Source organism: Musca autumnalis, unplaced genomic scaffold (genome assembly GCF_047663935.1).
Source record: "Musca autumnalis isolate F117 unplaced genomic scaffold, ASM4766393v1 scaffold_3, whole genome shotgun sequence".
Classification (NCBI taxonomy): domain Eukaryota; kingdom Metazoa; phylum Arthropoda; class Insecta; order Diptera; family Muscidae; genus Musca; species Musca autumnalis.
This window is the reverse complement of record NW_027411866.1, coordinates 34030447-34055830: the sequence shown is the minus strand read 5'-3', so window position 1 is coordinate 34055830 and position 25384 is coordinate 34030447. Positions and strand designations below refer to the sequence as shown.

Here is a 25384-nt window from a genome sequence, read left to right as displayed (position 1 = left end):
TTTGGTCTGCTATATAATAGATGACCCTTGGGTCATCTATAGAATAGATGACCCTTGGGTCATCTATAGAATAGATGACCCTTGGGTCTTCTATAGAATAGATGACCCTTGTGTCTTCTATAGAATAGATGACCCTTGGGTCATCTATAGAATAGATGACCCTTGGGTCTTCTATAGAATAGATGACCCTTGGGTCTTCTATAGAACAGATGACCCTTGGGTCTTCTATAGAATAGATGACCCTTGGGTCTTCTATAGAATAGATGACCCTTGGGTCTTCTATAGAATAGATGACCCTTGGGTCTTCTATAGAATAGATGACCCTTGGGTCTTCTATAGAATAGATGACCCTTGGGTCTTCTATAGAATAGATGACCCTTGGGTCTTCTATAGAATAGATGACCCTTGGGTCTTCTATAGAATAGACGACCCTTGGGTCTTCTATAGAATAGACGACCCTTGGGTCTTCTATAGAATAGGTGGCCCTTGGGTCTTCTATAGAATAGGTGGCCCTTGGGTCTTCTATAGAATAGATGACCCTTGGGTCTTCTATAGAATAGATGACCCTTGGGTCTTCTATAGAATAGATGACCCTTGGGTCTTCTATAGAATATATGACCCTTGGGTCTTCTATAGAATATATGACCCTTGGGTCTTCTATAGAATAGATGACCCTTGGGTCTTCTATAGAATAGATGACCCTTGGGTCTTCTATAGAATAGATGACCCTTGGGTCTTCTATAGAATAGATGACCCTTGGGTCTTCTATAGAATAGATGACCCTTGGGTCTTCTATAGAATAGATGACCCTTGGGTCTTCTATAGAATAGATGACCCTTGGGTCTTCTATAGAATAGATGACCCCTGGGTCTTCTATAGAATAGATGACCCTTGGGTCTTCTATAGAATAGATGACCCTTGGGTCTTCTATAGAATAGATGACCCTTGGGTCTTCTATACAATAGATGACCCTTGGGTCTTCTATAGAATAGATGACCCTTGGGTCTTCTATAGAATATATGACCCTTGGGTCTTCTATAGAATAGATGACCCTTGGGTCTTCTATAGAATAGATGACCCTTGGTTCTTCTTTTGAATAGATGACCCTTGGGTCTTCTATAGAATATATGACCCTTGGGTCTTCTATAGAATATATGACCCTTGGGTCTTCTATAGAATATATGACCCTTGGGTCTTCTATACAATAGATGACCCTTGGGTCTTCTATACAATAGATGACCCTTGGGTCTTCTATACAATAGATGACCCTTGGGTCTTCTATAGAATAGATGACCCTTGGGTCTTCTATAGAATATATGAACCTTGGGTCTTCTATAGAATAGATGACCCTTGGGTCTTCTATAGAATAGATGACCCTTGGGTCTTCTATAGAATAGATGACCCTTGGGTCTTCTATAGAATAGATGACCCTTGGGTCTTCTATAGAATAGATGACCCTTGGGTCTTCTATAGAATAGATGACCCTTGGGTCTTCTATAGAATAGATGACCCTTGGATCTTCTATAGAATAGATGACCCTTGGGTCTTCTATAGAATAGATGACCCTTGGGTCTTCTATAGAATAGATGACCCTTGGGTCTTCTATAGAATAGATGACCCTTGGGTCTTTTATAGAATAGATGACCCTTGGGTCTTCTATAGAATAGATGACAATTGAGTCTTCTATAGAATAGATGACCCTTGGGTCTTCTATAGAATAGATGACCCTTGGGTCTTCTATAGAAAAGATGACCCTTGGGTCTTCTATAGAATAGATGACCCTTGGGTCTTCTATAGAATAGATGACCCTTGGGTCTTCTATAGAATAGACGACCCTTGGGTCTTCTATAGAATAGATGACGCTTGGGTCTTCTATAGAATAGATGACCCTTGGGTCTTCTATAGAATAGATGACCCTTGGGTCTTCTATAGAATAGATGACCCTTGGGTCTTCTATAGAATAGATGACCCTTGGGTCTTCTATAGAATAGATGACCCTTGGGTCTTCTATAGAATAGATGACCCTTGGGTCTTCTATAGAATAGATGACCCTTGGGTCTTCTATAGAATAGATTACCCTTGGGTCTTCTATAGAATAGACGATCCTTATGTCTTCTATAAAATAGACGATCCTTATGTCTTCTATAAAATAAATATCTCTTTGTATCTTCTCTAGAAAAGTTGACGTTAGGAACTTCTGTGAGAAGATCTATTGAGCTTTTATGAGAAGACCTACTGACCCTTGGGTCATCTATAGAAGACCAATGGGTCCTCAATTCCTAAAGGAGTGTCTAATCGCAGATAGAACGAGATGAGACTTTGAATGATATCAAAGAGATCTGTCCGATCCGAGTCGAATAACATGAAACCTTTCGCCCGATCTTTTGAGAGAATATATTCTGATCTTCTGTGAAAAGATCTTTTCTTCCACCGCCAGAGTTTCTACTCATCTTCTGTGAGAATATCTACTGATCTTTTGTGAGAACATCTATGAGAAGATCTATTGAACATCTTTGGGAAGATCAGGAGGTATTCAATGAGAACTTCTGCTTATCCTTCCTGAGAAGGTCTGCTGGTCTTCCTGGAAAATCTTCTATGATAAGACCTACTGATATCCTTTGAGAATATCAAGTGATCTTCAATGAGAAGATTCGCTATTCCTTTATGAGAAGATCTGCTGATCTTTTATGAGAAGATCTTCTGAATTTCCAAAAAGACCTACTTATCTATGATCGTCTGTAAGAAGTTTTATTGATCTATGGGAAGTTATAATGATCTACTTATCTTCTATGAAAAGACCTATTGATCTTCCTTGAGAAGACCTACTGAGCTTTTATGAGAAAATCTACTGATATTCTTTGAGAAGATCTACTGAATTTGTTTGAGAAGATTTACTGTTGTTCTTTAGGAAAATCTACTGATATTCGTTGAGAAGATCTACTGACCTTATTTAAAAAAAATCTACTGATATTCTTTGAGAAGACTTTCCGATTCTTTATGACAAGGTTTACTGATCTTCTGTGAGAATATCTACTGATCTTCCATGGGAACATCTACTAATCTTCTATGAGAACTTCTGCTGAATATTTATGGAAAGTTCCGCAGATATTTTATGAGAAGATCCGCTGGTATTTTGTGAGAAGAAGATCCTTTTTCTTCTGTTAGGAGATCTTTTCTGAAGGTCTTCTCGAAGATCTACTTCTCTTCTATGAAAAGAGCTACTGATCTTTTATGAAAAGTTCTACTGATCTTCTGTGAGAAGATCTGCTGATCTTCTCTGAGAAGATCGACTGATCTTCGTCGAGAAGATCCACTTATATTCCTTGAGTAGATTTAATGATCTTTTTATTTTTTGAGAAAATCTACTGATCTTCTATGAGTAGATCTACTGGTATTCAATAAGAAGATATACTGATAATTTGTGAAAATAGCTGCTAATCTTTTATGAGAAGTTCTCCTGATCTTGTTAGAAAATCAACTGATCTATGATCAGCTATCAGAAGATTTGTTGATATATGAAAAGATTTTCTTACCTTCTATAAGAGAATCTTCTGCGAGCAGATCTACTGATCGTTTATGAGAAGACCTACTTATCTCTTTTGAGAAGTTCATCTGATCTTCTTTGAGAAGATCACCTAATCTTCTTTTAAAAAATTTACTGATCTTTATGAAAAGATCTACGGAAAGTCCTGCTGATATTTTATGAGAAGATCTATTGATCTTATTTTAAAGATCTATTGATCTTCTTTTAAAAGATCCACTGATCAGGGGTTTCTATCCTACTGGTCTACTTTGAGAATACTTACTGATCTTCTTTGAGAAGATCGATTTTTGAGAAGATCAGCTGGTCTTCTATGAGAATATCAACTGATGTTTTATGAGGAGGTCAACTGGTCTCCTTAGAGAAAATCTACTGATCTTCTTTTTAGAAAATCTACCGATCTTCTTTGGAAAAATCTACTGATCTTTTTTTGAGAAAATCTACTGATCTTCTTTGAGAAGATATACTGATCTTCTTTTAGAAGATTTTCCGATTCTTTATGAGAAGATCTACTGATCTTCTGTGGGAATATCAACTGATCTTCTATGGGAAGATCGATTTTTGAGAAGATCAGCTGGTCTTCTATGAGAAGATCAACTTATGTTTTATGAGGAGGTCAACTGGTCTCCTTCGAGAAAATCTATTGATCTTCTTTTTAAAAAATCTACCGATCTTCTTTGGAAAAATCTACTGATCTTCTCTTGAGAAAATCTACTGATCTTCTTTGAGAAGATATACTGATCTTCTTTTAGAAGATTTTCCGATTCTTTATGAGAAGATCTACTGATCTTCTGTGGGAATATCAACTGATCTTCTATGGGAAGATCGATTTTTGAGAAGATCAGCTGGTCTTCTATGAGAAGATCAACTTATGTTTTATGAGGAGGTCAAGTGGTCTCCTTAGAGAAAATCTACTGATCTTCTTTTTAGAAAATCTACCGATCTTCTTTGGAAAAATCTACTGATCTTTTTTTGAGAAAATCTACTGATCTTCTTTGAGAAGATATACTGATCTTTTTTTAGAAGATTTTCCGATTCTTTATGAGAAGATCTACTGATCTTCTGTGAGAATATCTACTGATCTTCTATGGGAAGATCTACTGATATTTTTTTTAAGAAGATCGGTTGGTCTTTATTAGAAGATCAACTGATGTTCTTTGAGAAAATCGAATGGTCTTCGTCTGAGAAAATCTATTGATCTTCTATGAGAAGTCTTACTCTAAGAAGATTTGCTGATATTCCATGAGAAGATCTGCTAATATTCAATGAGAAGTTCTGTTGATCTTCTATGAGTTGAGAAGAGCTGAAGATCTTTTCACAGAAAGTTCAAGTCCGTTGAAAGTCCGAAAAAGTTCATGTTGTCTTTGTGTTAGGAGAGAATTCATACACCACAGTGGGCCAATATTTCCCAAAAAATATCTTATTCACCAAGGTCTTATTGCTTTTGACAGAATAAAATGATGGCCATTAGAAAATTTTGAAAACATCAAAATCTTGACCCCTTTTATTACTTTTGTGGTCTTGAACTCACGACCCTGTGTGTATAAGCCAGTCAGGCTACACGTTGCACAGATTTGTTGTCATAGAAAAATGAGCTTTTTCAAAATAGACAGATTCCAAGAGACCAATTTTTTGTGTATCAGAAAAACATCAACGGCTGAGAATAAAGACATTCCTATAAAAACTCCTCTTGTCGCTTTTGTTCACGAATAAAAATTGACCTTTTTGTAATTTTGAAATACAGGTGCTTCTGTTGATTTTCTTCTAAAATAAGAACATGTCGTGTAGAACGGCAATGCTCGGCCATATACGTTAACGGATGTACAACAACAACATAGGCTCTCTTTATTATCATCTGCCATTGTTTAGCAAGGAAAAGACAATCTCAGAGAAGCTAATGCACCACTGGTGTAGAATCTATTGAGGCTCTTTTAAAGTAGCTTTCATTGGTGCCACAATTTCTTAAATATGCCTTAAATTCGATATCACTTTCTAGGATAAATAAAAATAATCCCAGTCTCATTTCTTTCCACTCGTTTCTTTCTTTCTCTCCAAATCTTCTTTATTTTAATAATTATTCTTCATTCATTTTCTTTGCGTTTATCACTTCAATAATTCACTTTTCTTTCAAAATTGTTTTCAAGCAAAAAAAAAAAAAAGATTTTATACCACAAATAATTTTCTAATTAATCACGTTCACATCGACAATCGATCGTAACGACGACGATCAGTAGTTTCTAAAAAAACCGTGCTCTCTTTGTGCCGTACCGTTTAAAACTGTTTTAGGCCAAAGCATCTGCATGATTTTGCGCATAAAACCCAGTAACCAACCTACCTCAATGTGTATGTTGGGGCCAACTATGAATAAAAGCAGTAGGTTCGAAACGAACCTCCAAACATGTTGCATAGTTTTGCTAAGTAGTAAATAAATTGTTTACAATTTTTTTACTATACATTTCTTATGATTTGGCTCTTGGTAGTATTGTTGTGTGTGAGTGTGCGTACTTTTTGTTGGGTTTTAGTATTTTGGCGCTATTTCTTAATCGTTTTGGGGAATAACAACTAAAAATGCAATCCAAGTTGTGTGTGTGTGAATTTTTTCTTCTGGAAGTTTATTTAAATTTATTTATGTTTATTAATAATTGGTTTTTTCCTTTTTTATTTACAGGTAAAATTTAAATGAAATCTTAATCGAATATTTATGTAAGTAAGAAAAAAAATTGATATCAAGAACAAAATAAAATAATGAGACGGGAGGGCTCAGTTATTGAATGGATATAGAGAGAAAATTAGTGCTTGTGTCCTAAGTCTATTGTTTAAAAGGATTCGAAGAACTAATTCTAATATTGAAATAATTTTTCGATGACTGTAGAAAAGGAGTACCTTCCTTGAGAGAGAGAGAGAGAGAGAGAGAGAGTTCTTGTGACACAAATAAAAATATTAAAAAAAAAAATATGAATATTAAACATCAAATATAAAAATAAAAAATAATAAACATAAGAAAAATAATAATCTTAGCTAATAGCCATTGTAGCACCTGCTATATTTTATAACAAGTCAATATAATAAATAAATATAAAAATATGCACATTTCCATCCTTCCTCCCTTAGCACCGTACCAATATATTTCGTATTTTCATTTACGTTCGCTCTTAAATTTCGAAAAATTATTCACCTGTTTAATTTCCTATTACTTATTCATATACCAATCTTGTTTTTTTTTTTTTTGCCCATGTTGAAAGAAGATTTCATCTGTATTTACAATTGTGGGCTAGGCTTCAGCAAACACATAACCCGGCTTATCTTTACATCTTGACGTTATTTTAATGTTAACATTTGCAATGATAGTTAGGTGGTGAGAGCAAACAGTGTCTACTACTATGGACCCCCTTCTGTGTTCAACATTGCACCATTCATTACTTTATCACCGTAACTCTTTTTTTGTCTTCGTGTAATGAATATTTGTTATGGTTTTTAACAACCAACCACTACAGCTTCAGTCAAGCGTAAGTGTTATTTAACATTCTCGAGGTTGAGATGAGCTTGGTGAAGAAGCTATTGATGTTGGTTTTGAGTGATAAAAATTTTTGTTAGCGAAATTAAAATAAAATTTGAAGTTTATAATTTGTATATTTTTTATAGAAGATCACAAGGGAGTCTTTATAGACTACAGATAGAAAAGAAGCTTATTTGGTCTCCTTTAGAATGGAAGTCCTCAATTTTTCTATAGAATAGAAATCCCTTGGGTCCTCTATAGAATAGAAGACCTCCATAGAGGTCTCTTATAGAATCGATGACCTCCGTAAGGGTCTTCTACAGAAAAAATACCTTGGTAGGGGTCTTCTATGAAATCGGAGGCCTCCGTGGTCTTCTAGAAAACAAAATAGATCTCCGTAGGGGTCTCCTATAGAACATAAGACCTTAGCAGGGGTCTTCTATAGAATATAAGATCTTAGTAGGGGTCTTCTATGGAATAAAAGACCTCCGTTGGGGTCTTCTATGGAAAAAAAGACCTCCATAGGGGTCCTCTATATAATAGAAGACCTTCGTAGGGGTCTGTTATAGAATAGAAGACCTCAGTGTCTGCTATAGAATAGAAAACCTCCGTAGGAGTCTTCTATGGAATAAAGTCCTCCGTAGGGGTCTTCTATAGAATAGAGGACTTCCGTATGGGCCTTCTATAGAATACCTCTGTATGTGTCTTCTATAGAATAGAAGACCTCCGTTAGGGTCTTCTATAGAATATAAGACCTTAGTAGGGGTCTTCTATAGAATAGAAGACATCCGTTTGGATCTTCTATAGAATAGAAGACCTCCGTAGGGGTCTTCTATAGAATAGAAGACCTCCTTAGGGGTCTTCTATAGAATAGAAGACCTTCGTATGGATCTTCTATAGACTAGAAGACCTCCGTAGGAGTCTTCTATAGAATAAAAGACCTACGTAGGGGTCTTCTATAGAATAGAAGACCTCCGTTAGGGTCTTCTATAGAATAGAAGACCTTCGTAGGGGTCTGTTATAGAATATAAGACCTTAGTAGGGGTCTTCTATAGAATAGAAGACATCCGTAGGGGTCTTCTATAGAATAGAAGACCTTCGTAGGGGTCTGTTATAGAATAGAAGACCTCAGTAGGGGTCTTCTATAGAATAGAGGACCTCCGTAGGGACCTTCTATAGAATACCTCTGTATGTGTCTTCTATAGAATAGAAAACCTAGGGGTCTTCTATAGAATAGAGGACCTCCGTAGGGACCTTCTATAGAATACCTCTGTATGTGTCTTCTATAGAATAGAAAACCTCCGTAGGAGTCCTCTGTAGAATAGAAGACCTCAGCAGGGGTCTTCTATAGAATAGAAGACCTCCGTAGGGGTCTTCTGTAGAATAAAAGACCTTCGTAGGGGTCTTTTATAGAATAGAAGGTCTCCGTAGGGGTCTTCTATAGAAGAGAGGACCTCCGTATGGGCCTTCTATAGAATAAAAGATCTCCGTAGGGGTCTTCCATAGAATAGAAGACCTCCGTAGGGGTCTTCTATAGAATAGAAGGCCTCCGTAAGGGGTCTTCTATAGAATAGAAGACTCCGCAGGGGTCTTCTTTAGAATAGAAGACCTCCGCAGGGGTCTTCTATAGAATAGAAGACCTCCGCAGGGGTCTTCTATAGAATAGAAGAAGACCTCCGTAGGGGCCTTCTATAGAATATAAGACCTCCGTAGGGGTCTTCTATAGAATAGAATAAGACCTCCGTAGGGGTCTTCTATAAAATAGAAGAACTCCGTAGCGGTATTCTATAAAATAGAGAACCTCCGTAGGGATCTCCTATAAAAGAGAAGACCTCCGTAGGGGTCTTCTATAGAATAGAAGAAGACCTCCGTAGGGGTCTTCTATAGAATAGAAAAAGACCTCCACAGGGGTCTTCTATAGAATAGAAGAAGACCTCCGTAGGGGTCTTATATAGTATAGAAGAAGACCTCCGTAGGGGTCTTCTATAGTATAGAAGAAGACCTCCGTAGGGGTCTTCTATAGATTGAAAGACCTTCGTAGGGGTCTTCTATATAATAGAAGACCTCCGTAGGTGTCTTCTATATAATAGAAGACCTATGGAAGACGCCTACGCAGGTCTTCTATTATATAGAAGAACCCTATTATATAGAAGAACCTTTTCTATAGAAGACCTCAGTATGGGTCTTCTATAAAAACGAAGACCTCCGTAGGGGTCTCCTATAAAATAGAAGTCCTCCGTAGGGGTCTTCTATAGAATAGAAGAAGACCTCCGTAGGGGTCTTCTATAGAATAGAAGAAGGCCTCCGTAGGGGTCGTCTTCTATAGAATAGAAGAAGACCTCCGTAGGGGTCGTCTTCTATAGAATAGAAGAAGACCTCCGTAGGGGTCGTCTTCTATAGAATAGAAGAAGACCTCCGTAGGGGTCGTCTTCTATAGAATAGAAGAAGACCTCCGTAGGGGTCGTCTTCTATAGAATAGAAGAAGACCTCCGTAGGGGTCGTCTTCTATAGAATAGAAGAAGACCTCCGTAGGGGTCGTCTTCTATAGAATAGAAGAAGACCTCCGTAGGGGTCGTCTTCTATAGAATAGAAGAAGACCTCCGTAGGGGTCGTCTTCTATAGAATAGAAGAAGACCTCCGTAGGGGTCGTCTTCTATAGAATAGAAGAAGACCTCCGTAGGGGTCGTCTTCTATAAAATAGAAGAAGACCTCCGTAGGGGTCGTCTTCTATAGAATAGAAGAAGACCTCCGTAGGGGTCGTCTTCTATAAAATAGAAGAAGACCTCCGTAGGGGTCGTCTTCTATAGAATAGAAGAAGACCTCCGTAGGGGTCGTCTTCTATAAAATAGAAGAAGACCTCCGTAGGGGTCGTCTTCTATAGAATAGAAGAAGACCTCCGTAGGGGTCGTCTTCTATAAAATAGAAGAAGACCTCCGTAGGGGTCGTCTTCTATAGAATAGAAGAAGACCTCCGTAGGGGTCGTCTTCTATAGAATAGAAGAAGACCTCCGTAGGGGTCGTCTTCTATAGAATAGAAGAAGACCTCCGTAGGGGCCTTCTTCTATAGAATAGAAGAAGACCTCCGTAGGGGCCTTCTTCTATAGAATAGAAGAAGACCTCCGTAGGGGCCTTCTTCTATAGAATAGAAGAAGACCTCCGTAGGGGCCTTCTTCTATAGAATAGAAGAAGACCTCCGTAGGGGCCTTCTTCTATAGAATAGAAGAAGACCTCCGTAGGGGCCTTCTTCTATAGAATAGAAGAAGACCTCCGTAGGGGCCTTCTTCTATAGAATAGAAGAAGACCTCCGTAGGGGCCTTCTTCTATAGAATAGAAGAAGACCTCCGTAGGGGCCTTCTTCTATAGAATAGAAGAAGACCTCCGTAGGGGCCTTCTTCTATAGAATAGAAGAAGACCTCCGTAGGGGCCTTCTTCTATAGAATAGAAGAAGACCTCCGTAGGGGCCTTCTTCTATAGAATAGAAGAAGACCTCCGTAGGGGCCTTCTTCTATAGAATAGAAGAAGACCTCCGTAGGGGCCTTCTTCTATAGAATAGAAGAAGACCTCCGTAGGGGCCTTCTTCTATAGAATAGAAGAAGACCTCCGTAGGGGCCTTCTTCTATAGAATAGAAGAAGACCTCCGTAGGGGCCTTCTTCTATAGAATAGAAGAAGACCTCCGTAGGGGCCTTCTTCTATAGAATAGAAGAAGACCTCCGTAGGGGCCTTCTTCTATAGAATAGAAGAAGACCTCCGTAGGGGCCTTCTTCTATAGAATAGAAGAAGACCTCCGTAGGGGCCTTCTTCTATAGAATAGAAGAAGACCTCCGTAGGGGCCTTCTTCTATAGAATAGAAGAAGACCTCCGTAGGGGTCTTCTATAGAATAGAAGAAGACATCCGTAGGGGTCTTCTATAGAATAGAAAAAATACCTCCGTAGGGGTCTTCTATAGAATAGAAGAAGGCCTCCGTAGGGGTCTTCTATAGAATAGAAGAAGACCTCCGTAGGGGTCTTCTATAGAATAGAAGAAGACCTCCGTAGGGGTCTTCTATAGAATAGAGGAAGACCTCCGTAGGGGTCTTCTATAGAATAGAGGATGACCTCCGTAGGGGTCTTCTATAGAATAGTAGAAGACCTCCGTAGGGGTCTTCTATAGAATAGAAGAAGACCTCCGTTGGGGTCTTCTATAGAATAGAAGAAGACCTCCGTAGAACATCAGACATCCGTAGGGGTCTTCTATAGAATAAAAGAAGACCTCCGTAGGGGTCTTCTATAGAATAGGAAGAGACCTCCGCAGGAGACCTTCTTAAGGGATTTTCTTTAGAATATCAGACACCCGTAGGAGTCTTCTCTAGAATAGAGTACCTCCCCCGGTGTCTTCTATAGAACAGAAGATCTCCGCAGGTGTCTTCAATAGACTAGGGGTCTTGCTGGGAGTTATATACGTGCGTAGGTATCTACTGGTATCTTCTATCCCATAACTGGAAGCTCTGTATCGAGCAACCACACAATAGGCGGTATCTACGTAGTCCCAAAGGGCTACCAATGCTCTTCTTGACGTCAAGTACCGTTTGGTTTCGCAAATGCGCATGCCAATGTAAATATCGTTCTTTTCAGTAGGATGTTCTACAAATAAATGCAGCAGCGTCTGACCTACAGTGCGCGGCATAATGATCTGCGTCTGACTTTAGAATGGGCGGCAGCAACACAAATTTTGCGCCCTTACGATGGACACTATGATCGAATTATTGGCATCTTAATTAAGGCATGCTGGAACACAAAACTTTATATGTATTGATACCCTGTTCTGAAAGTTGTAATATTCTTGAATCTGAGCAGGTGGAGGGAAATCTTACTGATCTGGCTTCTATGTACTTAACTGTATCTAGGAGCTCTTAAAGAACGCTCTCAGTTCTCTCGTCACCAAGGTGCTCAGTCATCCTGAAAGGGGCAAGGGAGACTTCTCTTAAATTAATGGGTGCACTCCGATTCATATTAGCATGGCTGAAATACTCAGGAAATGTCGCCACCATTACACTGAGGGGTATTTTACCACCGTTGAAATTTTGCGCCCTAAAGATGGACACTATGATCGAATTATTGGCATCTTAATTAAGGCATGCTGTAACACATAACTTTATTTGTATTGATCTCCTGGTCTGAAAGTTGTAATATTCTGGAACCTGAGCAGGTGGAGGGAAATCTTACTGAACTGGCTTCTATGCACTTATTCCATTCTATTATAATCTTGGAGCTCTTGAAGAACGCTTTCAGTTTTTTCGTCACCAAGGTGCTCTTTCATCCTAAAAGGGGCAAGGGAGACTTCTCTCATATTAATGAGTGCACCCCGATTCATATTAGCATGGCTGAAATACTCAGGAAATGTCGTCACCATTACACTAAGGGGTATTTTACCAACGTTGAAATTTTGATGCTTCCTAGCATGGGAATCGAAACCGGACATTCAGCGCGCATACCATTGCACCACGGTGGCAATCAAAGGTCCATACTTATCCTGGTTTTTACAGGTCTGTACCTGAACGTAGTTTCTCATAAGGGCTCTGTATCAAACCTTGCATGGCCTCCCTGCTTCTATAGACAGTCATTGGAGTGCAAAACGTAACTTCACATCGGACTGTACTAAGATAACGACTTCAAGTTTGGACCCAATTACAATGAACACCAAAAACGGTGAAATAAAAGGACAAGGAACGAAATGCACTACGCCCAAAGGTATAGCGCCAACAAGGGTGACCAAAAAAGAAAAGACAAAAAACATCTTGCTTGTCCAAAATTGGAAGAATAAGCGGGGTTCTTTAAAATCGAAAACAAGCTGAGCGCGATGAACTAGATAATCTCATGTAGTAGCTGGCTATGTACCAACAGCTGAGAGAAAAACTAGGAAGCAATTGCACTGTGCAAAGTTGTGGAAGAGTCCCAGGAAAGCAAAAAATTACAAATGGAAATAAGCACGTCCAAACAAAATACGTGATAACTCCTTCTTTACAGCATATACTACACAACATATCACTCCATGGTCATAGGTAGCCTTTTGTTACTACTTGATGAATGAAATAATATTCGCCACTATAAATTTTGCATAATTGCAAGATAACAAACTCCCATTGCTAAGCTTTTCTATCCACATAGCTAGCACTCCCCCAAAATCTGCGGCTGCAGTAACCAATGATGCCAACTGAATTCAAATGTTTTATATTTTTCACTTGGCTGCTCATTTATTTTGACAGTTATTTTTTTCGAGTTATGAATTCATGTAAATGTAAGAAGAAAAAGAAAACAAACACAAGCCTTCATAACGACTCCAGTTGGTCTTGTTAATGTCTAAACATTTTATCGTCATAGCCTGGGAGGGGTAAGCATGAAAATTATAGACCACTTAAAAAAGTAACTCGAGAAAAAAATGAATTGGTGAAATTTTTATGATTTGATAATTGCAACTTTTTTGCTAAGCTCCAGCACTAAAGAGGCCTTTTTGAATAGATTGCGAGTAATATAATTTATTCACTTGGAACTGATGTGATTATGCAACTATGTTTAGTTTGTTTGGTGATCACCATCATCAAAAAGATAGATATCCGGTATGGGTGGAGTGAGTTTTCTATGTAATGTAAACAAAAATTATTTGACAAGTGGTCGGTCAAATGTGTGGGTTTTTAAACTTTTTTTTAGAAATTTTTTTCAACAACGTATAATATGTTATAACGTCAAAATGATTATTGCTTATTTATGGTCCATTATGACAATATTATAAAGAGGATTTATTAATTGTTATGGACATTCAATTTATTAAAGAAAAAAAGTTAAATTTAATTACAAATTTTACACAACTGTCAACACAATAATAACAAATTAATTGAAAAATAAATATAAACAAAAAATCGGAATTTACTAGACTGCTTCAACCGGCCAAGATACACCTAAACAAATTTGTGGGCCAATCTTGGGATACCACATCTTTATCTGCTTAACAAAGTTGTCATTATCTGACCTTTAAGATAATTATTAATCCAACTCCATGTTTTGTCAAAACAAACTTCAACCATTTTCTTTATTTTTACTCCACACAATTTGGCTTAACATGTATTGAAAGTTCAAAAACCCAACAACACATAAATTCCCTTTTTAATGCCCTAATCTGTTTGGGTAGTTCAATTTTAAATATTCACAACCGGTTACAGCAAATAAACGGCCTTGTCTTGTAAAAATCACATTAATATTGATATGAAAGCGAAATGTACATGCTTTCGACAGTGTTGTTTTTGTATTTTTTTACTTTTATAGGTTTTCAGTTCAAGGGCATTACAATTTGGCCAAATGCAATGCATGTAAAAATTTTAGTGCTCATTAAAATTGGAAAACAATGCGAAATACCAACAACGTGCAATATATTATTATTTTCAAAAGACAAATATTTCCCAATAATATCCTTGAAGGGACAAGAGAAGAATTCTGTATGTGTAAGACAGTAAGATTTTTCTATAGAAAAATTGGCGTCAGTGATTTTTCTATATAGAAAAATTATTGGCAGTGAAATTTTTCTATAGAAAATACATGGTCAGTGAAATTTTTCTATGGAAAATTTATCGTCAGTAAAATTTTTCTATAGCAAATTGATCGCCAGTAAAATTTTTCTGTAGAAAATTGATAGCCAAAGCTATTTTTCCATAGAACAATGAACGTCAGTGAAGTTTTTCTATAGAAAATTGAACGTCAGTGAAGTTTTTCTATAGAAAATTGAACGTCAGTGAAGTTTTTCTATAGAAAATTGAACGTCAGTGAAGTTTTTCTATAGAAAATTGAACGTCAGTGAAGTTTTTCTATAGAAAATTGAACGTCAGTGAAGTTTTTCTATAGAAAATTGAACGTCAGTGAAGTTTTTCTATAGAAAATTGAACGTCAGTGAAGTTTTTCTATAGAAAATTGAACGTCAGTGAAGTTTTTCTATAGAAAATTGAACGTCAGTGAAGTTTTTCTATAGAAAATTGAACGTCAGTGAAGTTTTTCTATAGAAAATTGAACGTCAGTGAAGTTTTTCTATAGAAAATTGAACGTCAGTGAAGTTTTTCTATAGAAAATTGAACGTCAGTGAAGTTTTTCTATAGAAAATTGAACGTCAGTGAAGTTTTTCTATAGAAAATTGAACGTCAGTGAAGTTTTTCTATAGAAAATTGAACGTCAGTGAAGTTTTTCTATAGAAAATTGAACGTCAGTGAAGTTTTTCTATAGAAAATTTAACGCCAGTGAAGTTTTTCTATAGAAAATTTAACGTCGGTGAAGTTTTTCTATAGAAAATTGAACGTGAGTGAAGTTTTTCTATAGAAAATTGAACGTGAGTGAAGTTTTTCTATAGAAAATTGAACGTGAGTGAAGTTTTTCTATAGAAAATTGAACGTCAGTGAAGTTTTTCTATAGAAAATTGAACGTCAGTGAAGTTTTTCTATAGAAAATTGAACGTCAGTGAAGTTTTTCTATGGAAAATTGAACGTCAGTGAAGTTTTTCTATAGAAAATTGAACGTGAGTGAAGTTTTTCTATAGAAAATTGAACGTCAGTGAAGTTTTTCTATAGAAAATTGAACGTCAGTGAAGTTTTTCTATAGAAAATTTAACGTCAGTGAAGTTTTTCTATAGAAAATTTAACGTCAGTGAAGTTTTTCTATAGTAAATTGAACGTCAGTGAAGTTTTTCTATAGAAAATTGAACGTCAGTGAAGTTTTTCTATAGAAAATTGAACGTGAGTGAAGTTTTTCTATAGAAAATTGAACGTGAGTGAAGTTTTTCTATAGAAAATTGAACGTCAGTGAAGTTTTTCTATAGAAAATTGAACGTCAGTGAAGTTTTTCTATAGAAAATTGAACGTCAGTGAAGTTTTTCTATAGAAAATTGAACGTCAGTGAAGTTTTTCTATAGAAAATTGAACGTCAGTGAAGTTTTTCTATAGAAAATTGATCATCAGTGAAGTTTTTCCATACAAAATTAATCGTCAGTGAGATTTTTCTATAGAAAATTGAACGTCAGTGAGATTTTGCTATAGAAAATTGAACATCAGTGAAGTTTTTCTATAGAAAATTGGACGTCAGTGAAGTTTTTCTATAGAAAAATGAACGTCAGTGAAGTTTTTCTATAGAAAATTTAACGTCAGTGAAGTTTTTCTATAGAAAATTGAACGTCAGTGAAGTTTTTCTATAGAAGATTGAACGTCAGTGAAGTTTTTCTATAGAAAATTGAACGTCAGTGAAGTTTTTCTATAGAAAATTGAATCAGTGAAGTTTTTCTATAGAAAAATGAACGTCAGTGAAGTTTTTCTATAGAAAATTGAACGTCAGTGAAGTTTTTCTATAGAAAATTGAACGTCAGTGAAGTTTTTCTATAGAAAATTGAACGTCAGTGAAGTTTTTCTATAGAAAATTGAACGTGAGTGAAGTTTTTCTATAGAAAATTGAACGTCAGTGAAGTTTTTCTATAGAAAATTGAACGTCAGTGAAGTTTTTCTATAGAAAATTAAGCGTCAGTGAAGTTTTTCTATAGAAAATTGAACGTCAGTGAAGTTTTTCTATAGAAAATTGAACGTCAGTGAAGTTTTTCTATAGAAAATTGAACGTCAGTGAAGTTTTTCTATAGAAAATTGAACGTGAGTGAAGTTTTTCTATAGAAAATTGAACGTCAGTGAAGTTTTTCTATAGAAAATTGAACGTCAGTGAAGTTTTTCTATAGAAAATTGAACGTGAGTGAAGTTTTTCTATAGAAAATTGAACGTCAGTGAAGTTTTTCTATAGAAAATTGAACGTCAGTGAAGTTTTTCTATAGAAAATTGAACGTCAGTGAAGTTTTTCTATAGAAAATTGAACGTCAGTGAAGTTTTTCTATAGTAAATTGAACGTCAGTGAAGTTTTTCTATAGAAAATTGAACGTCAGTGAAGTTTTTCTATAGAAAATTGAACGTGAGTGAAGTTTTTCTATAGAAAATTGAACGTGAGTGAAGTTTTTCTTTAGAAAATTGAACGTGAGTGAAGTTTTTCTATAGAAAATTGAACGTCAGTGAAGTTTTTCTATAGAAAATTGAACGTCAGTGAAGTTTTTCTATAGAAAATTCAACGTCAGTGAAGTTTTTCTATAGAAAATTGAACGTCAGTGAAGTTTTTCTATAGAAAATTGAACGTCAGTGAAGTTTTTCTATAGAAAATTGAACGTCAGTGAAGTTTTTCTATAGAAAATTGAACGTCAGTGAAGTTTTTCTATAGAAAATTGAACGTCAGTGAAGTTTTTCTATAGAAAATTGAACGTCAGTGAAGTTTTTCTATAGAAAATTGAACGTCAGTGAAGTTTTTCCATAGAAAATTGAACTTCAGTGAAGTTTTTCTATAGAAAATTGAACATCAGTGAAGTTTTTCTATAGAAAATTGAACGTCAGTGAAGTTTTTCTATAGAAAATTGAACGTCAGTGAAGTTTTTCTATAGAAAATTGAACGTCAGTGAAGTTTTTCTATAGAAAATTGAACGTCAGTGAAGTTTTTCTATAGAAAATTGAACGTCAGTGAAGTTTTTCTATAGAAAATTGAACGTCAGTGAAGTTTTTCTATAGAAAATTGAACGTCAGTGAAGTTTTTCTATAGAAAATTGAAAGTCATTGAAGTTTTTCTATAGAAAATTGAACGTCAGTGAAGTTTTTCTAGAGAAAATTGAACGTCAGTGAAGTTTTTCTATAGAAGATTGAACGTCAGTGAAGTTTTTCTATAGAAAATTGAACGTCAGTGAAGTTGAACGTCAGTGAAGTTGAACGTCAGTGAAGTTTTTCTATAGAAAATTGAACGTCAGTGAAGTTTTTCTGTAGAAAATTGAACGTCAGTGAAGTTTTTCTATAGAAAATTGAACGTCTGTGAAGTTTTTCTGTAGAAAATTGATCGTCAGTGAAGTTTTTCTATAGAAAATTGAACGTCAGTGAAGTTTTTCTATAGAAAATTGAACGTCAGTGAGATCAATTGATCGTCATTGAAATTTTTCTATAGAAAATTGAACGTCAGTGAAGTTTTTCTATAGAAAATTGAACATCAGTGAAGTTTTTCTATAGAAAATTGAACGTCAGTGAAGTTTTTCTATAGAAAATTGAACGTCAGTGAAGTTTTTCTATAGAAAATTGAACGTCAGTGAAGTTTTTCTATAGAAAATTGAACGTCAGTGAAGTTTTTCTATAGAAAATTGAACGTCAGTGAAGTTTTTCTATAGAAAATTGAACGTCAGTGAAGTTTTTCTATAGAAAATTGAACGTCAGTGAAGTTTTTCTATAGAAAATTGAACGTCAGTGAAGTTTTTCTATAGAAAATTGAACGTCAGTGAAGTTTTTCTATAGAAAATTGAACGTCAGTGAAGTTTTTCTATAGAAAATTGAACGTCAGTGAAGTTTTTCTATAGAAAATTGAACGTCAGTGAAGTTTTTCTATAGCAAATTGAACGTCAGTGAAGTTTTTCTATAGAAAATTGAACGCCAGTGAAGTTTTTCTATAGAAAATTGAACGCCAGTGAAGTTTTTCTATAGAAAATTGAACGTCGGTAAAGTTTTTCTATAGAAAATTTAACGTCAGTGAAGTTTTTCTATAGAAAATAGAACGTCAGTGAAGTTTTTCTATAGAAAATTGATCGTCAGTGAGATTTTCTATAGAAAATTGACCGTCAGTGAAACTTTTCTATAGAAAATTGACCGTCAGTGAAACTTTTCTATAGAAAAGTTGTCGTGAGTAATATTTTTCTATAGAAAAATTGTCGTCAGTGATATTTTTATCGTCAGTAATATTTTTCTATATAGAAAAATTGTCGTCAGTAATATTTTTCTATATAGCAAAATTGTCGTCAGTAATAATTTTCTATATAGAAAAATTGTCGTCAGTAATATTTTTCTATATAGAAAAATTGTCGTCAGTAATATTTTTCTATATAGAAAAATTGTCGTCAGTAATATTTTTCTATATAGAAAAATTGTCGTCAGTAATATTTTTCTATATAGAAAAATTGTCGTCAGTAATATTTTTCTATATAGAAAAATTGTCGTCAGTAATATTTTTCTATATAGAAAAATTGTCGTCAGTAATATTTTTCTATATAGCAAAATTGTCGTCAGTAATATTTTTCTATATAGAAAAATTGTCGTCAGTAATATTTTTCTATATAGAAAAATTGTCGTCAGTAATATTTTTCTATATAGAAAATATTTCAGTAATATTTTTCTATAGAAAAATTGTCGTCATTACTATTTTTCTATAGAAAAATTTTCGTCAGTACTATTTTTCTATAGAAAAATTGTCGTCAGTAATATTTTTCTATAGAAAAATTGTCGTCAGTAATATTTTTCTATAGAAAAATTGTCGTCAGTAATATTTTTCTATATAGAAAAATTGTCGTCAGTAATATTTTTCTATATAGAAAAATTGTCGTCAGTAATATTTTTCTATATAGAAAAATTGTCGTCAGTAATATTTTTCTATATAGAAAAATTGTCGTCAGTAATATTTTTCTATATAGAAAAATTGTCGTCAGTAATATTTTTCTATATAGAAAAATTGTCGTCAGTAATATTTTTCTATATAGAAAAATTGTCGTCAGTAATATTTTTCTATATAGAAAAATTGTCGTCAGTAATATTTTTCTATATAGAAAAATTGTCGTCAGTAATATTTTTCTATATAGAAAAATTGTCGTCAGTAATATTTTTCTATATAGAAAAATTGTCGTCAGTAATATTTTTCTATAGAAAAATTGTCGTCAGTAATATTTTTCTATAGAAAAATTGTCGTCAGTAATATTTTTCTATAGAAAAATTGTCGTCAGTAATGTTTTTTATAGAAAAATGTTCGTCAGTAATGTTTTTCTATAGAAAAATGTTCGTCAGTAATGTTTTTCTATAGAAAAATGTTCGTCAGTAATGTTTTTCTATAGAAAAATGTTCGTCAGTAATGTTTTTCTATAGAAAAATGTTCGTCAGTAATGTTTTTCTATAGAAAAATGTTCGTCAGTAATGTTTTTCTATAGAAAAATGTTCGTCAGTAATGTTTTTCTATAGAAAAATGTTCGTCAGTAATGTTTTTCTATAGAAAAATGTTCGTCAGTAATGTTTTTCTATAGAAAAATGTTCGTCAGTAATGTTTTTCTATAGAAAAATGTTCGTCAGTAATGTTTTTCTCAATACCTTGAAACCCAAATACTAAGTACAACATCGACATTATTTCTTAAAATGATTGCCAAATTTTTAGAAAAAAACCTAATTGTCATCACACAATTTGTCACTGTGGGAAAATCTAGATAAAGCCAATTGTATTACAAAATTTTACCTCAGAAAATCGTATTTGACTTGAATTCACATGGTCACAACTTCTTAGTGTTTGATAGGTAATTTAGCTTTTGTTTTCATTCAAACCTGTTAAAACCTCTCCCATAATGGGGGAGGTGTGTGTGAGCCAAAGAGTAGCCAAAGCGTCTTAAATTGTTTACGCACGTAGACCCTCGGCGCAAGCACACAATTTGGTGTTGTTTTACATCTTTTTTGGTCATTAACATTTTGACATCATCAACAAACAGTGCACAGTGTTGGCTGGATCTTGGTGTTAGTGTGTTGTTGGGCCAAAATCACCGGTCATTCTTCGCGTGTGTTTGGTATTCAGTTAGAGTATTCCCTTCGGTTTGTTGGCAGGTGAATTTGACGTGCCTGTCTTGTGTTGTTGTTTCTTTTTTTCATTTTGTTGTGATACTCCCGTTTATATGTGTCAAGGTCACTTGGCATACTGGCCAACCGGCCAATAGTGACTACTTGATGAGCAAGCTATGTTGTAATCATTGCAGTCATTGTACCGTCGTTCGTATTTACATCTCTAATGTTTGACTTTTTGGCTAAACTATTTTAGGGTCCAATATAATAACAGCAGCAGATGCTGCTAGGTGTTAATAGAATTAATAAGTTTGCAAAATTGTGGATGAAGAAGTTTTTGTTTGTCCAATTATCAGATTAGAAACACCAATTTTGATGTTAATTGATTTGATATTGAAAATTTTTGAAAAAATATAGTTTAAACATTTGGAGCCAGAAGAATGAAGATGCAGAGAAGAATGCATGCAATATCCAAAAATAGTTAATTAGCTGAAATCAAAAATGTAATGCATACTACATAAAGCAAAACAGCTAAGCAATTAATGCCAATGTTTGCAAACTATGATTTCTTCTCTGGTATTTGAAGCCGAAATCAATTACTTAATCGTATACACTTACCTTCAACTTCCTTACTACTACAATGAAACCTAATTATTCACTGCTGATTTTGGTTTATAAACTGTTTGTTTTTATTTCTTTCCTGTTGAACTCCTAAGAGCACAAATCAACAAATGATTACCCTAAAATCATTGGATACTTTGTATTTACCTTATGGCCTAAGGAAAAGTAATGTTGAAAATGAAAATTTATGGAACAATAAATAATAAAAATTGAAAACAATGTTGTGAAGTTTGGTGTTAGCCATCATGACTTTAGGACGGTAAATGTAATTTTCTACTGAAACATTTTTAGCGTCAGTACTATTTATAAATTTCTAAAATTATTTGTAAATTTTTCTATATAGAAAAATTAACGCCAGTGAGACATTTTTCTATATAGTAAAAATTAAAGAAGAATTTTATAGTGTTATTTTTCAATAGAAAAGTTGTCAGTAGTGAGATTTGTCGTTAGTGAGATGTTTCTATAAAAAAATTGGCGGTAGTGAGATTTTCCTATAGAAAAATTGTCGTTAGTGAAATGTTTCTATAGAAAAATTGCCGTTAGTGAGATGTTTCTATAGAAAAATTGTCGTTAGTAAAATTTTTCGATAGAAAAATTGTCGTTAGTGAGATTTTTCGATAGAAAAATTGTCGTTAGTGAGATTTTTCTATAGAAAAATTGTCGTTAGTGAGATTTTTCTATAGAAAAATTGTCGTTAGTGAGATTTTTCTATAGAAAAATTGTCGTTAGTGAGATTTTTCTATAGAAAAATTGTCGTTAGTGAGATTTTTCTATACAAAAATTGTCGGTAGTGAGATTTTTCTATACAAAAATTGTCGGTAGTGAGATTTTTCTATACAAAGATTGTCGGTAGTGAGATCTTTCTATAGAAAAATTGGTGGTGTTGAGATTTTTCTATAGAAAAATTGTCGGTAATGAGATTTTTCTTTAGAAAAATTGTCGGTAGTGAGATTTTTCTATAGAAAAATTGGCGGTAGTGAGATTTTTCTATAGAAAAATTGGCGGTAGTGAGTTTTTTGTATAGAAAAATTGGCGGTAGTGAGATTTTTCTATAGAAAAATTGGCGTCAGTGAGATTTTTCTATAGAAAAATTGGAGTCTGTGAGATTTTTCTATAAAAAAATGGCGTCAGTGAGATTTTTCTTTAGAAAAAATGGCGCCAGTGAGACTTTTCTTTAGAAAAATTGGCGGTAGTGAGATTTTGCTATAGAAAAATTGACGTCAGTGATATTTTTCTATAGAAAAATTGACGTCAGTGATATTTTTCTATAGAAAAATTGACGTCAGTGATATTTTTCTATAGAAAAATTGACGTCAGTGATATTTTTCTATAGAAAAATTGACGTCAGTGATATTTTTCTATAGAAAAATTGACGTCAGTGATATTTTTCTATAGAAAAATTGACGTCAGTGATATTTTTCTATAGAAAAATTGACGTCAGTGATTTCTATAGAAAAATTGACGTCAGTGATATTTTTTCTATAGAAAAATTGACGTCAGTGATATTTTTTTCTATAGAAAAATTGACGTCAGTGATATTTTTTTCTATAGAAAAATTGACGTCAGTGATATTTTTTTCTATAGAAAAATTGACGTCAGTGATATTTTTTTCTATAGAAAAATTGACGTCAGTGATATTTTTTTCTATAGAAAAATTGACGTCAGTGATATTTTTTTCTATAGAAAAATTGACGTCAGTGATATTTTTTTCTATAGAAAAATTGACGTCAGTGATATTTTTTTCTATAGAAAAATTGACGTCAGTGATATTTTTTTCTATAGAAAAATTGACGTCAGTGATATTTTTTTCTATAGCAAAATTGACGTCAGTGATATTTTTTTCTATAGAAAAATTGACGTCAGTGATATTTTTTTCTATAGAAAAATTGACGTCAGTGATATTTTTTTCTATAGAAAAATTGACGTCAGTGATATTTTTTTCTATAGAAAAATTGACGTCAGTGATATTTTTTTCTATAGAAAAATTGACGTCAGTCATATTTTTTTCTATAGAAAAATTGACGTCAGTGATATTTTTTCTATAGAAAAATTGACGTCAGTGATATTTTTTTCTATAGAAAAATTGACGTCAGTGATATTTTTTTCTATAGAAAAATTGACGTCAGTGATATTTTTTTCTATAGAAAAATTGACGTCAGTGATATTTTTTTCTATAGAAAAATTGACGTCAGTGATATTTTTCTATAGAAAACTTGACGTCAGTGATATTTTTCTATAGAAAACTTGACGTCAGTGATATTTTTCTATAGAAAACTTGACGTCAGTGATATTTTTCTACAGAAAACTTGACGTCAGTGATATTTTTCTATAGAAAAATTGACGTCAGTGATATTTTTCTATAGAAAAATTGACGTCAGTGATATTTTTCTATAGAAAAATTGACGTCAGTGATATTTTTCTATAGAAAAATTGACGTCAGTGATATTTTTCTATAGAAAAATTTACGTCAGTGATATTTAGATTTTTAGTAAGATTTTTCTATAGACAAATTGGCGGTAGTGAGATTTTTCTATATAAAAATTGTCAATAGTGATATTTTTCTATAGAAAAATTGACGTCAATGATATTTTTCTATAGAAAAATTGACGTCAGTGATATTTTTCTATAGAAAAATTGACGTCCGTGATATTTTTCTATAGAAAAATTGACGTCCGTGATATTTTTCTATAGAAAAATTGACGTCCGTGATATTTTTCTATAGAAAAATTGACGTCCGTGATATTTTTCTATAGAAAAATTGACGTCCGTGATATTTTTCTATAGAAAAATTGACGTCCGTGATATTTTTCTATAGAAAAATTGACGTCCGTGATATTTTTCTATAGAAAAATTGACGTCCGTGATATTTTTCTATAGAAAAATTGACGTCCGTGATATTTTTCTATAGAAAAATTGACGTCCGTGATATTTTTCTATAGAAAAATTGACGTCCGTGATATTTTTCTATAGAAAAATTGACGTCCGTGATATTTTTCTATAGAAAAATTGACGTCCGTGATATTTTTCTATAGAAAAATTGACGTCCGTGATATTTTTCTATAGAAAAATTGACGTCCGTGATATTTTTCTATAGAAAAATTGACGTCCGTGATATTTTTCTATAGAAAAATTTACGTCAGTGATATTTTTCTATAGAAAAATTTACGTCAGTGATATTTTTCTATAGAAAAATTTACGTCAGTGATATTTTTCTATAGAAAAATTTACGTCAGTGATATTTTTCTATAGAAAAATTGACGTCAGTGATATTTTTCTATAGAAAAATTGACGTCAGTGATATTTTTCTATAGAAAAATTGACGTCAGTGATATTTTTCTATAGAAAAATTGACGTCAGTGATATTTTTCTATAGAAAAATTGACGTCAGTGATATTTTTCTATAGAAAAATTGACGTCAGTGATATTTTTCTATAGAAAATTTGACGTCAGTGATATTTTTCTATAGAAAAATTGTCGTTGGTGAGATTTTTCTATAGAAAAATTGTCGTTGGCGTTGGTGAGATTTTTCTATAGAAAAATTGTCGTTGGCGTTGGTGAGATTTTTCTATAGAAAAATTGTCGTTGGCGTTGGTGATAGTTTTCTATAGAAAAATTGTCGTTGGTGATAGTTTTCTATAGAAAAATTGTCGTTGGTAATAGTTTTCTATAGAAAAATTGTCGTTGGTGATAGTTTTCTATAGAAAAATTGTCGTTGGTGATAGTTTTCTATAGAAAACTTGTCGTTGGTGATAGTTTTCTATAGAAAACTTGTCGTTAGTGATAGTTTTCTATAGAAAAATTGTCGTTGGTGATAGTTTTCTATAGAAAAATTGTCGTTGGTGATAGTTTTCTATAGAAAAATTGTCGTTGGTGATAGTTTTCTATAGAAAAATTGTCGTTGGTGATAGTTTTCTATAGAAAAATTGTCGTTGGTGATAGTTTTCTATAGAAAAATTGTCGTTGGTGATAGTTTTCTATAGAAAAATTGTCGTTGGTGATAGTTTTCTATAGAAAAATTGTCGTTAGTGATATTTTTCTATAGAAAAATTAGTTTTCTATAGAAAAACTGTCGGTCGTGAT

The 25384-nt window shown here is 33.7% G+C and overlaps 2 protein-coding genes across 3 annotated transcripts in view; one reads left to right on the top strand and one right to left on the bottom strand.

The window, feature by feature from the left end:
- The window catches only part of LOC141399806 (glucose dehydrogenase [FAD, quinone]), a 72395-nt gene extending 66575 nt beyond the window's left edge, over nt 1-5820 (bottom strand). For both annotated transcript variants that reach the window (XM_073979113.1, XM_073979112.1), the window contains exon 1: nt 5711-5820. The gene's annotated coding sequence lies outside the window, so the exon portion shown is untranslated. The remainder of the gene's footprint in view (nt 1-5710) is intronic.
- Flo2 (flotillin-2) overlaps nt 1-25384 on the top strand; it is a 580663-nt gene that overhangs the window by 56955 nt on the left and 498324 nt on the right. The gene's annotated exons all lie outside the window — the stretch shown is intronic.